General features: G+C 44.1%; 1 protein-coding gene and 1 pseudogene across 1 annotated transcript in view; both read left to right on the top strand.

Annotated features, from left to right (window-relative positions):
* The window catches only part of Acoxl (acyl-CoA oxidase like), a 277,217-nt gene that overhangs the window by 202,512 nt on the left and 62,152 nt on the right, over nt 1–12,553 (top strand). The gene's annotated exons all lie outside the window — the stretch shown is intronic.
* On the top strand, nt 6,079–6,453 carry LOC127221476 (60S ribosomal protein L36a-like; annotated as a pseudogene).

Below are 12,553 nucleotides of genomic sequence, written 5' to 3'. Positions count from 1 at the left end.
GGCGTGTGGAGATTTTGTGGGCACAGCATCCTATCAAGTCTAGAACACACCATCTTTTAGCAGTCCTTGTCCTCTGGGTCTGATAATCTTTGTGTGCCCTCTGCCACTATGTTCCCCAAACCTCAGATGTAGAGGTTGTGTTGTAAGTGTACCGAGTGGGGCTGAATATCCCTGGACACTCACTGTCCCCATTTTGACTAGTTGCGGATCTCTGTAATTGCCTCCATTTGAGGCAAAAAGAAGCTTCTTTGGTGAAGGCTGTCTTAGTTACTTCTTCTACTGCTGTGATAAATCACCATGACCAAGGCAACTTATAAATGTTTTGTTTGGGGCTAATAATTGCAGAGGGCCTCATGGTGGGGAGCACAGCAGCAGTGAGGAGCACTGCAAATAAGAAACACTAGTAACTGACCAACAGCTTTATATCTAATACAGCGTCTCTATGTGTTATTTGGGGCTGACGTGGCTGTGGGACCAGGCTGGCGGGAAAACTGCCAGTAACAAAAGAGAACCCTGACTAAAGCATGTGTCTTGAAAAATATCCCTTTTGTGTGTTCTTTTTCTCTCTATCTTGCTTCCTTCCCTACCCACAACAGTCTAGAAACTGGTTAACATTAGGAGTTACAATTTTCTCCCTCACTTCCAACTCTCTGTGCATGACCTTTCCTGGAAATACATTAGCAAGTGTCTGTTCACTCCAGACAGGACATCATGACAGAACAAAGAGATGATTCCACCCAAGTCTAGCCTAGTGAATGAGTGGGCTACTTACAGCCCAGTGAGGCCTGACACAGGCAGGACATCACTGAAAAGCCTATCAGAACAGGTCATGAATCGGAGTTCCCTGCACAGCTCCACTGGAAAGCACACCCGCTGTAGCAATTGTTCTGGCTTGTATAATCTATGGAGAGACCTTGTGAACTCTAAGTTTTAGGAGCTTCCTGCACCTTGTAAGTTGTGTTTGCTTTCTGGGTCTTATCCTCACTCCAGGGAGGAGTGTTTCTGTTTAGAGGTAATAGTCACATAATATCCTCTTTTTCTCATACACAGATCCTGAAATTATCTTTCTGAGAAGGGACTAGAAAGATAAAGAGGAAATCAAAATAAAGAAGAGGGAAGGAAAGGGAAATTACATGACAATCACATGGGAGGTGTGGCCATTTCCATGGGAGTACGGGAGCTTGGAAGGGATCCTTGAGATCATATATCCCAGCCCATTCATTACAGGCAGTCAGTGTGGGACCAAGAGGCCATGGCTTCTTCATGTGTCTGTCACCAGTGGCAAGAATGGGACTGAGGAAAGTCCAGAGATGGGACTCAGAAGACAGCCCACTTTTCCCGTTAGTGACTCTTCCTTACAGCTGTTGGTACTGGCTGACTTCTTGTCTAGGAAGGAGTTTCTGTTTCCCCCATTCTTGCGTGTATCATGTATTTCTGATCATTTTCTTACTTCCTGGTTTATTTTGCTTCATTACTGCCAACTGTGTATCAGTCACTTTTCCAAGGAGCCCAGGCTACTTTGTGGATAACTGTATTGAAAATCCAGTGTCTTGTCCTCTGGTTCCCTCCTCTTCCTATTCAAAGCCATAGAATAAATTTAAGTATGAACATATATCAAGCTCTGTATATTAGAAATCACAGGTGTTAACAATAGCACCAACTTCAATATAAACAAAAGGGACAACAGTCCCATTTGTTGTTTCTTGCTCGTTTGCGAATTCCCAGGATATATGCTAAGAACTTAACAGAACTGCTCTTGGTGACTAACCAAAATGCAGCACTTTTCTCTGTAACTTTAGCCCTGCATCACAGCATCAAAACAGTGTTTCTAACATTTAACTAGTTACTTCTACTCTCTACATGGCTGTCTAGTCATATATAACAGACCCTTTCCTATTTGTAGTGTTCTTTCAATTCCCCCAATATCCTGGCTGACATATCTCCTCTTTCTCTTTCCATTTAAAATTATTATTATTGTTAGGGTCTCTGTGAAAACCTGTGACGTTCCCTAGCCTCACTGCTCTAAAGGAAGCTATATTCAGGGAGCCATTACCCCTTTCTCACCTGAATATCCCAACTCTTTGGCTTTTTTTTCACCATTAACGTTTGAAGACGAAATGCCCACTATGCATTCTGAAGTGTTGAAGGCTTAACTCCTATCATACAGTTCTTGAGAGGTGGTCCACAGAGTAATCCATCGATGGAACAATAGTTTGGTGTTATTATTGATCAGGGGTAGATACTAGGAGGTAGGTCTTGGAGGACCTGTGTCACTGGGGCTGTGCACTTGAGGAGACTCCCCCCCTCTGTCTTTCTTCTTCCCTTCCTCCTTCCCTCCCTCTATCCTCCTCCCCATTCCCCCCTTCTTTCCAGTCACCACGAAGTGAGCATGCTCTGATGTTCTGTTTCATCATGACCCAGGAACAATAGACCCCTTGTGTACCTCGGTATTGTGTCCTGATGAGGAAGAGTGTGGACACTCACCTTTCCTGTCATCACTATCCGTTCCCATCTCTTCCTTTCTTCCTTTGCTCACCTTTTAATAGTATTTCTACCCCACAAGTGAATGTATTGTGTGTGCATGCCTGCTCATAGTGCCTTTTTCTTCTATGAGGGGTAGCCTACCATAGACTTGTGTTGTGCCCCCCTTAACAGCATGCCCCAAATTTTCCACGAGTGCCTATCGATCTGCCATTCATACTCCTGTGCTGCAGAGTCATCTACTTTGTGGTTGTACCTCAGCTCACTGAGCCTCCCTCACGTGTTTGAATTCACCGCACAGTATTTTGTGATTACTGAAATCCACGCAGAGGGAGAGGATGACGTCAGCCATGTCGACTTCCTCATCATCTCATCCACAGGACAGACTCTGTTCTCACGCTTTTTCTTCTCGATGGTTTGATGGGTGGTGGGTGTTATCTCCATGTTGCATGTACATGTGAGCAGCTTTTGTCTGTGTGAGGGCCACTTCAACTTTTCTTGTGTTTTCTGCCCATGCCATTTTTCCTCCTTCTGCATAAAATTTTGTTACTTTGTTCATTGATTTTTTTTTTCTGTGTTGAGGATTGGACTAAGATATCCTCTTTCTCTGGGCAAAAGCAAAAACAAAACAAAACTTTCAAATATTTGGATACTAAGCAACACATCAAGAAATACCCTGTGGGGTGGAAAATGAAAAAAAATAATATTTTTTAAAAAAGAATTGCTAAGGGAGAAAGCATGAATCAGAATGATAATGAAAATACAGTATGCCAAATTCTGTGGAGAAAATTTTTACAGGAGAATGTATAGATTGAAGTTGGAAATATATGATGTAAAAATGGCACATTAAAGGACAGAAATAGAGTAACAGATAAGTAGAGATAGCAAAACAGAGAGAGAGAGAGAGAGAGAGAGAGAAAATAAAAAACTTAAAAGTTTGTTCTATGAAATAATTGACAAAATGTATTAACCCATAGCAACACTGATCAAGAAACAGAGGGGCAAAATGCAAACAAATGACATCCAGAATAAAGGGGGGGTTCTCTGGCATCTTAACACACTCCAGGCTCTGCAGTGTGGCACAGCAGAGATGAGCATGAACAATGTGGTCCAGAGAGTGTTAGGAGAAAGTCCCGGAGAAACAACTGCAGCCACGAACATGTCTTTAATCACAACACCGTGGAGCCAGAGACAGGTGGGTCTCTGTGAATTCAAGGCCAGCCTTGTCTGCAGAGCGAGTTCCAGGACAGCCAGGGCTACACAGTGAGACCCTCTTAAAACAAAACTAACATGGCTGGGTGGTGACATCGAACAACTTAAATCCCAGCACTCAGAAGGCAGAGGCAGGCAGATCTCTGAGAGTTTGAGGCCAGCCTGGTCTACTGAGTGAGTTCCAGGCTCATAGAACTACACATAGAAACCCTGTCTCATAAAACAAACAAATGTTAACAAAAAATAAAAGATCTCAAAGTATTTCTTCAATGAATTTTATTTTTAAGAAAACACTACTGTAAATGGAAAACTCCAGGGCTGTGTCATTTTACGATTTTACGAATCCTGTCGTTCATTTCAAACACAACAATGCTTTCTCTGCTAGTCAGTGTTTTGACACTGTCACACAAAGACACACAACATACAAGGAAAAGGTTGGTCTTGGCCCACCATTTCGGGGAACTCAGACCATGCTGACTGGCATTCTCTTCCAAGGTCTGATGAGTCAGAGCATTGTGGCACAGGGTGTGGCTGCTCATCCTTAGCAGCCAGGAAGCAGAAGGAAGAGGAAGGAGAGGCTGCAGACAATACCCCACTCAAAGTGCACTCCAGTGACCTGCTTCTTCCAAATACCCCGTCTAAAAGTTGCCAACACCTCCCCAGAATTACACCCTGAGTTCAGGATCATGCCTTCAACAGGAAGCTGGGGGGGGGGCGGGTCTTCACATCCTAACCACAATATCAGCCTGCTTTTAAACACAATGCAGGACTGATAGTACTTGTAGAACAAAGAAAAACATGACAAGTGAGTGTTCTTTATAAATAAAATAGGTGAAAATATATCAGCATCGTAATGACAGGCACCAGGATTATATTTTAAAAACAAATCACACTATAGCCGAGAAGTGTTTATTCCAGGGCTGTAAGATAGGTTTAATGTTAAATATTTGCCAACGATATAAATATCAGTTAGTGAAAGCTATAATATTAACAAAATGAAGGTGATGATGTATATGATAATTGATTGTGAAAACTTTTTTTGAGACAGGGAGCTCACTGTGTAAACCAGGCTGGCCTAGAACTCATGGAGAGCCCCATGCCTCTGCCCCTTGAATGCTTGGACTAAAGGTGAGCACTACCATGCCCAGCCATAAATTGATTAAAAAACAAAATCTTAATAGAAATATAAAAGAATTTCCCTCAATTTGAAAAGGGCATATCTATAGAAAATGTAAAGCTCACATCATGTCTAATGGTAGAAAAGTACAAGTTCTCCTAAAGGAGAAGCCAAAGCAAGTGTCTAGCTTTGCCAACTCTATTTGGCATTGTACTTGAGAGCCTTGTTGGTGTAACACAGGAGAGAGGGAGGGAGTCAGGGACGGAGAGAAGGGGGGGATAATTGGGAGAAGAGGGAGAAAGAGGGAAAGAAGGGGGATGTAAAGTTTGTAACAGAAGAAATAAAGCTGTCTTAATTCAATTCATGGGCAAAATAAACATTTGGGTTTATGGTTTTTTTTTTTTTTTTTTTTTTTTTTTTTTTGGTAGAAGACTTAAAAGGTGGGCCAGCACTGTGCCTCAGTGGGTCAATGGGTAAATAAGTTTGTCATACAAACAAAACTTGGAGAACTGAGTTCACTTCCCAGGACTCTGTAAAGGTAGACAGGGGCTGAGCCATGGTAGCACACACCTTTAATCCCAGCACTTGGGAGGTAGAGGTAGGTGGATCTCTGTGAGTTCAAGGCCAGCCTGGTCTACAAAGTGAGTTCCAGGACAGATTCCAAAACTACACAGAGAAACCCTGTCTCAAAAAACAAAAACAAAAGGTAGACTGAGAACCAATTCCACAAAGGTGTTTTTGGATCACTAGATGCATGCCGTGGCACACCCCTGCATACACACACAATACAATAATAAACTAAACAGTGAAAAGAACCTAAAAGAACTTAACAAGAAGAACTCTACAGAATTGAAAGCAGTGCATGGCAGCAAGATGCAAAATTCAATGTTCAGAACAAAGCTTGTTTGTGCACGTTCTCAGTGAACAACTGGAAAATAAAAGTCAAGTTATAGTATACTAACAAATATGAGCTTCTTATACATTATACTGAACAGTAAAAATTCCATGAAAGAACTGCACACAGAACACTATATGCACAGAGTAATTCAAGAAATATTCTAAATAACACAGAGGCACACCACATTAATGTCCAAACTCCTCCCACAAAGTCAGCTCCACTTCAGTCAAAAGCTTGGGAACAGTGTTTGTAAACTCACAAGCTCACTTGACATTTATATGGAAATGCGAACGATGTAAGACAGCCCATAGTGCTTTGAAAAAGTGGAAGTCGTCCGTCGCTGGCCTTCCCTCTTTCTTTCTGTGCCGATATCGCTCCCGCCAACATGGTGAATGTTCCTAAGAACATTTCTGCAAGAAATGTGGCAAGCACCAGCCCCATAAAATGACGCAGTACAAGAAGGGCAAGGACTCTTTGTATGCCCAGGGAAAGCGGCGTTATGACAGGAAACAGAGTGGATATGGTGGGCAGACTAAGCCCATTTTCCGAAAAAAGGCTAAAACTACAAAGAAGATTGTGCTGAGGCTTGAGTGTGGTGAGCCTAACTGCAGATCTAAGCGGATGCTGGCTATTAAGAGATGCAAGCATTTTGAACTGGGAGGTGATAAGAAGAGAAAGGGCCAAGTGATCCAGTTCTAAGCTGATCTTGTTATGAAGACAATAAAAGAAACTCACCTCAAAAAAAAAAAAAAAAAAAAAAAAAAAAAAAAAAAAAAAGAAAGAAAGAAAAAGTGGAAGTCACGGGGGTGGGGGTGGGGGGGAGTCTGGAGCCAACTGATTCCAAAGCCTGTGGGAGGCTGGCCTGGTCCAGTCATGGGAATGCTGGCACCAAGTCACACAGACCAGCAGGGTGCTACCAAGTTCACTTCGCCATACAGCTTTGTTCACTCTGTTTCTCGCAAGCATGCAATAAATTCACTGATGAAGAATTCTTGAAATAGTGAGGTAAAGTAGATTCTGAATAGAAAAGAAATGAACGGTGACCTGTTTCCTACTCAATAAACAAATGCTCATTAAATGCCCATCATAGATTTGAACAGGAGCAGGGAAACTAAAACTTCCAAAGAACACAGAGAGGTGTCATCAGCAAACACTGGAAGCCAGAGTAAACAAAGATTTCTTAGAAAAACAGAAAGCACCAATCATTTACATTAGCTGTTGCTAAACTGTTACTGTATGAAAGCTGCCCATCAGAACAGAGGCAAACTCTAAATTCTGGAGAAATTCCTCGCACTGTCTGTGTCTGGCTCATGATTTTATCCAGAAAGTATGGAGAACTCTTACGAACTCTTACGATACAATAGTGGAACGATACAATATAAGAAAAATTTGCACACACACACACACACACAAACTTGAAAAGACACCTCATAAAAGAAGATGAAAGAATAGTTAATGGGCACGTGAAGCTTTGCCTAATCTTATTAGTCAGAGAGAGCTAGAAATCAAAACCACAACCAAGTACCAACACCCACCCACTGACGCATTTCAGCTGAAGTGCTTGATGGCGCACAGCCCCAGCTGTGATGCAGGGCAACTCTGGGTCTCGTAACTGAAACATTCGAAGATGGAAACACAGGAGCTGGGCCTGCAGCTCAGTGGGAGGGCATTCATTCACTTTCCATGCACAAGGCCCCTGTGTGTGTGTGTCTCTGTCTGTCTGTGTCTGTGTCTCTCTCTCTTTCTCTCTCTCTCTCTCACACACACACACACAGAGAGAGAGAGAGAGAGAGAGAGAGAGAGAGAGAGAGAGAGGATAGTTTGGGAGTCTCTCACAATTTGAATGTATGCTTATTCTGTGACCCAGAAATTCTGTCCCTAGAGATATGGCCAAGAAGTGAAGCCATGTAGTTCATAAATAGCCTTATACTGGATCATTCACACAGTTTTATTAATAACCCCAAGTTGGAAACTGGAAACCAAGAGTTTATAGATATGAAAACTAGACAAGTAAATTGTGGTTGATTTCACATGGTGAATCATCTGAAACAGCATGTGTGAATTTTACAGCCGTGCTTCGTGATATGACAGAGTTGATACTAGATGGTCCCCTTTATGTGGCAGTCAAGGGGGGGGGCAAAACTAACTGAGGGTGATATCACGGTCATCATCAGAGAGGGAGAGGCTCAGAAGGATCTGGGAAATGCCATCTCTTGATTGGCATGGTTCCAGTGAGTGTGTACACATACAAAAAAAAAAATCACTGATGGACATTGGAGAAATGACGCAGTCATTACAGTGCGTGCTGAACAGGCAGGAGGACCCGAGTTCAGTTCTTAGCATCCACTCACGGTATTACACACCTGTAGTCATAGCACTGGGGGTGGGGAGAGCAAGGATCTTTGACTTCGGGCCAGCTAGTCTTTCCAAACTGAGGAGCTCTAGGCTAAGCAAGAGAATCTGTCTTTAAAAAAAAAAACAAAAAACAAAAAACAAAGTGGGTTGGGGTGCTGGAGAGATGGCTCATAGGTGAAGAGCACTGGCTGCTCTCCCAGAGGACCTGCTGGCTTCAATTCCCAGCAACCACATGGCGGCTCACAACCATCAATCATGAGACCTCACATGCAGGCATACATGCAGGCAGAACAATATATAAATAATAATAATAAATAAATCTCTGTTTTAAAGAGAAGGGCCATTAGGAAGATACTGACATTGACCCCTGCCCCCCCCCACACACATGAACATGTACACATGTGTGTGCCTTCCCCAAACACTTTGAAAAGCATTGAGCTGCAAACTTAAGGTAGATACATGTTACACATCTCACTGTGCATGTGTTATATCCCAATGACGGATTCAAATGTCTAACTCAAACTGAGCATCCTGGAAGTTAGGCCATGTGTACACGGTGAGCATGGGGCCAGTCCTGCTAGACCTATAGATCCTTGGAGATCTCCCTGACCAGGGTTGGCATTGGGATAGATAAATTAGTTCATGCAAAAATGCACTTGTCAGCTGGTCTATGGTAGTGCAAGCCTTTAGTCCCAGCACTCAGGAGGCAGAGTCAGAGGCAGATGGATCTCTGTAAGTTTTAGGCCAGCCTTGTCTACAAAGTGAATTTCAGGACAGTCAGAGCTCTTACACAGAGAAACCCTGTCTCAGAAAAAAAAATGTATGCACCTGTCACTTCACTTCAGACCACTGTCTCCAAAGGCAGTAGGCGGATCCTTGTGTTCAGCTGAGGTCGCAGTGCTCAGTGGAGTTCTTGTCACTGTGATCCTGGACTAGATGAAGGGAACCAATAAAGTGATCCTGGCACATGACCTCATTGGTTTGATGCCAGCTCAGTGGGGCAGCAGCCCTCCAGCCTGCAGGGCTGTCAGTTAGACCTCAGGCAGGCACAGAGCGTCTGCTTCTAGCAGCCAAGCTGAACAGCACTGCTTGGTGGACTGCTTGCTGCCTTCTGTATCCTGCATACGGCACTGGAGACCTTCTGTGTCCCCTTCAAGTGACTGCTGGGATCTGGTCACACAGGTGTCCTGTGAAGATCCTCTAATCAGTGCTTCCAGGGTGACCTGTGTGCTGGCCACAGTCACCAATAGCCCAGGGGTGTGAACCTCAGCTGAGATGGCCGCAGAGAACCCAGAGTGCTGGTTGATGGAGCTTTGGGTCATTTGATAGAGAGTGGATGTGCACTGGGGCCCCAGCTTGCATCCTGGGGACACAGGTTGTCATTACCAAAGAAGAAATACCCCTAAGAAGTCCCAGATTACAGCAAGATTGGTGCTTTCCATTCCAGATGCCTCCACTCCAGTTTTCTGCACACACTACCCATCTCTTCTTTCTCACCTTATGTCTCCCAGGCCCCACACCAGCAGAACAGCTGCAAGTTCAGAAAAAGATCTCAAGGTACAATTTCTTTCCCATATTAAATGTACCTTTTCCTGCCTTCTGTGGACTTGAAGCAATCACTAAAGGCAATCAGGTCCGATAACACAGTCTTCATCTGAATGGGAAGTATATGCTGTTGAAACAAGATCTAGTTGACCAGATTCCAGATGCATGTGTTGGTGCCTGTACAATGTATTTAAGGCCGTGTGATTGTTTCCTTCCCCTTCTCTCTATAAAAAAGCAGCTAAGGAGGAACTTTGAAAATGAGGATGTTGTTAGGCAAGGGAGCAGGCAGCAAACATTTATTTACAATTCTGTTACTGGAAATTATCAAGATCCACTTAAGGAGTTGAGCTTTCAAAAATACTCTAAGTGACCAAAGAGAATGCATCACCCATAATCATTTTCTATCCCCAATGGCTCGGTAATGAAAAGCAGACTCTTCATTGGACATGAAGCAGGGGAAATTAGGAAATAATATATTCAATTGTAGAAGCCCTTTGCCAAGACTGTATTGATTTCATGTTCTGACAACTTCAGTTAAACCTCCACAGGGAAACACTGTTGAAGCCAGTCACATCTAAGACATGCATGCTCCCACTGCTTGGGGGTGGGTGGGAGTGGTTATGTTTCCACTGGGGATGAGCTCTGTCTTCTCTTTGAGAATGACCTGTTCACACTGTTTGTGGGAGAGTGTGGGCTGCAAAAGCCCTAGCAGGATCATCACAGCCACATTGGGAGAGACTGCCTCTCTCTGATGAACCTACTTTTCCCAGTGTCTTCCTCTAATTCCAGCACCCATTTGCAATGGCCATTTTTTTCATGTAGCCATTAGTTCTGGTCATGTACTCAGATTGCGCTAGGTGCTGGGGTCTCACAGTTATCCAGAGAAGTGATCACACTCCAGCACTAAGGACTTTCCAGGATGGATGTGCCAGCTGGCTGGGAATGTAGAGGAGAATGCCTACAACACTGAGGAGACCACATTTAGGGAGAGAAGATGGTGGAGGACTTCCAGGAGGAGGTAGAATCCTTGAAGCCGGGAGGAGGGAGCAGAGGAAGAAGACATTCTGGTAGCAAGAATTACATGTGTAAATATCTGGACCAAGGGTTGACATTTAAAGCTCATTTGGTAGAGAGCTTGTCTAGCATTTGTAAGGCACCGAGCCATCCCCCAGCACTGCACCAACCAAACACGGTGACACAGGCTTATAATCCCAGCACTCTACAGGCAGAGGAAGGATCAGAAATTCAGGACCATCTTGTGTTACATAGCAACTTTGAGGTTGACCTTAGAGACACGAGACCCTGTCTCAAAATACACACATACATACATACATACGTGTGTGTGTGTGTGTGTGTGTGTGTGTGTGTGTGTGTGTGTGTGTATATATATATATATATATATATATATATATATATATATATAGATGGAAGTATGTAGCATAGAACAGGAACAGATCTGATAGAGGGAGACCATGCACACAGACATAGGTATGTGTGTGCACTTATGTGTGTGCATGTAAGGTCACCTTTTTTGTTGCTGTTTCACTCTGTAGTCAGGGTGGCCTGGAGCTCATTGTGTGGTCAAGGCTGTCCTCAAACTGTAGCGATCTCCCTGCTGCTTCATCTGAGATTACAGGTGTGAGACAGCAGATTTGAGTCCACATTTATGGAGTTCACTGTAACATGAATAATAAAACCCAGAGACCTTGTCTAGGCACTTCTGCAGCCTTGTAGGGGAAGCCATTGTAAGAGCCTTAAACTGGGTTGCTGGGGAGAAGGAAGGCAGAGGGGACCCTGTGACTTTTGGAGATATGGAGAAAAAGCCTAGAATTGAGATGGTAAAGGGGAATGTTTGGGTCAGGAGGAAGCCAGCACTTGCTCATCCAATCCACTGTTCCCTTGGGCCAGGTACAGTGCTAGAGTCGAGGCACCCACATTCCCACTGGTCGGGCCAGGAGGGACCAGAATGACCCTTAAACACTCAGAAGAAGGAGAGCATCAGCCACAATGCTGGCCCACAGTGGTTTATCTAAATGCGGTCTTGCTCTGTCATAACAGGAAAACAGAGGCAGGCAGCCAGGGCCCTACTGTGGCTCTGTGGCCAAACCCTGATTGGGCTCTTGCTGTGGCTCTGAGGCCCTTGCTATTTTCCTCTCTGCTCCAGTGTTGTGAGTTACACTGTTTCCAGCAGGAGGGAACGTTCAAGTCCTGATCCTCAGGACCCATGAATGCCACCTTAATTGGGAAAAGGGTCTGTGTAGCTATAACCAAGTTATAACCGAGGAAGTCATCTTGGAGGGTGGTGGATTTACATCAGTAGGCCTGGTGTCCTCGTAAGAGGGGAGAGACACAGAGCCAGACACAGGCAAGGAGACTTGTAGCAATGGCCACCAAGAGTTGAGCCATGCAGGAAGATCAGAGATGACCACTGCCCAAGGTTGAGCAAGGCAAGGCAGCCTGCTTGGACAGAGCAGTGCTGCTGGCTTTGAAGCAGCCCTCTAGAGCTGTGAGAATATCTACCTCTGTGGTCTCAGGCCCTGAGACTGTGGTCGTTTTGTACAGGAGCCTCCAGGAGCCAGCATAGCTCTGTAGCAGTTTCCACCATTCTCTCAGCTGAAAGCATGAACTGCCTGGCTGGCTGGGGCCTTTTTATTTGGGAAGTGGTGGCTTTCACAGAAGCAATGTCTACCCTCGCTGGCCTCGGAGGCTGCGTGCCCACAGTGACAGAAGTACCTTGTAGAAAATTATCTTCTATCTACAAATGTGCATATGCATATACATATGGAATTAATATAATTTATAATATTTTTTAAACTTACTAATCTCAGGTATTTGATCACTAGGTTTGAACAAATGCATGTGCTCAAATAGCTCTCATCAAATCTAGATGTGGGGTACACCCATCACCCTAGAAGGTCCCTTCAAGCCACTTTCTCATCTGTCAA

Source organism: Phodopus roborovskii, unplaced genomic scaffold (genome assembly GCF_943737965.1).
Source record: "Phodopus roborovskii unplaced genomic scaffold, PHOROB, whole genome shotgun sequence".
NCBI classification, from domain to species: Eukaryota; Metazoa; Chordata; class Mammalia; order Rodentia; family Cricetidae; genus Phodopus; species Phodopus roborovskii.
The sequence above is the reverse complement of the archived record's forward strand: the minus strand, read 5'-3'. Positions and strand labels throughout refer to the sequence as shown.